The sequence below is a fragment of the Belonocnema kinseyi genome, chromosome 6 (genome assembly GCF_010883055.1).
Source record: "Belonocnema kinseyi isolate 2016_QV_RU_SX_M_011 chromosome 6, B_treatae_v1, whole genome shotgun sequence".
In the NCBI taxonomy this organism is placed as follows: Eukaryota; Metazoa; Arthropoda; class Insecta; order Hymenoptera; family Cynipidae; genus Belonocnema; species Belonocnema kinseyi.
This window is the reverse complement of record NC_046662.1, coordinates 120571232-120573112: the sequence shown is the minus strand read 5'-3', so window position 1 is coordinate 120573112 and position 1881 is coordinate 120571232.

Here is a 1881-nt window from a genome sequence, read left to right as displayed (position 1 = left end):
TGAAATATTCTCGTGATTACAATAATTTTTTAACAAATATATCATATTTTATAATTTTTATAGCTTAATTTTGCTGAAAAAAACATAATTTTTTCAATTAGAGTGTCTCTTATTTTTCGATGTATTACAACATATTGCAGTTTCATCAAAATCGGTGAGGGACACCTGGGATAGTTTCCTTGTTAGAGAGAAATCCTTTTTCTTCTCTAGAGGTACCGGTCCCACGACTCTCCGGAGATGAACAACTCCCTTGCTAGGCTAGTGTTCACCGCATGGGCCACCGAGACTCTTCCAGAGTGCGAGGCGGGAATCGAACCCGCAAGCCGAAGGAGTGGGTCCAAAGCCTACGCTTTAGCCCCCACGACCATCGTCCCACTTTATTAAGATTACCTTTTTTTAACATTATTAGAACGAAAATTATTAGGATATATTAAAATTCGAAAAGAGCCAAATAAAGTTAGATTTACAGGAATTTTACAACCATTTTGAGATGCAATAAAATTATTTTGAAAAGAATTATTTTTAATTACAAATTTAAATTACATATTTTATTTACCATCCCCTAGTTTTAGAATAATAATATTAATAATATGGTCAATCTTACCAAATTATTACAATTTATATTATTTAAATTTTAATTTACTATAATTATTGTGTTTTTTGAGATTAGGAGTTCATATAATAATAATTAGAGGTTCATCTTCTAACTCAATATATTCAATCTTAGGAGCCATTAGTTCAATTGCTCGAACTTTTTCTTATGAAGTGGGTTGGCAGGAAGAACGGGAAAATGATATATACTATTTGAATGGTGTACCTGAAAAGTAAAAATGCAACGCGACAATTGTGAGAGCAATATGCAACACATTTTACTAGAAAGTAAAAATGAAACAACAATCTGTTTCTTTTACCCTCATAAATTCCTGAAGTACAAGTTTTGCTCTCATCGAAAACTTGCTTCTCTTCTGCTCTCAAAAACCTATTTGACTCGCATTCGTGCTCAAAAAGTTGCAGTTTTCTTTTCCCGCGCAGCCCGCAGGAGCTTCTCTTTTGCTTTAACGTGCTCATATACAGTGCGTTTTGAGGTTAGCTGCATTTTTCATTACTCGCACACTAACTTAAAGAATGTTTTCTTTAACTACTTTTATATTTAACAACAAACAATTACACAGCCACAAAAAAAAGTGTGCGGATCTGGTAACAAGACACAGTTATTCTTATGGATTTTGGGGCACTGAATTCAAATTCGGTATAAAAAATCACCCATCACGTCATGGTTAAGCCATAACCTCAAAAAATGACGAAAAATCAAATTTTAGAAAAATTTATTAGAAATTTATTAGAAAAATCACTGAGGCAAATAAATTTCAAAATCATGCCAGTGATGCAAATTTTCACTTCAAAAACATGTGGACCTCTGTGAAGGATCAACCCTTGCCTGACATCAACTTATTTAATATCACTTTACCTAACACAACCTGACCTCACCTAACCTGAATTAACAGAAATTTATTGAACTACACGTAAAGCTCTGGAAGCATATTTTCCCAGTAGCAAATGTGCGCTACATCGAATGGGTCAACTCTAGCCTAACCTAGAAATAAATCTACCCTAGCCTAACCTAACCTCACGAAACACAATTAAACTGATTGTGTTGTCCCTTTGTGTTTGCGGTACCGTTTGAATTAGCTTGGGCTTAACCTGCAAAGAGGTCAAACCTATACTAACCTAAAAAACCTAACCTAACCCAACTTAACTTCACGTAACACAATTAAACTCATTGTGTTGTCCCGTTGTGTTTGCGGTACCGTTTCATTCAGCTTCGGCTTAACCTACATAGAGGGTTAACCTATCCTAACCTAACAAAACCTGAGCTAAGCT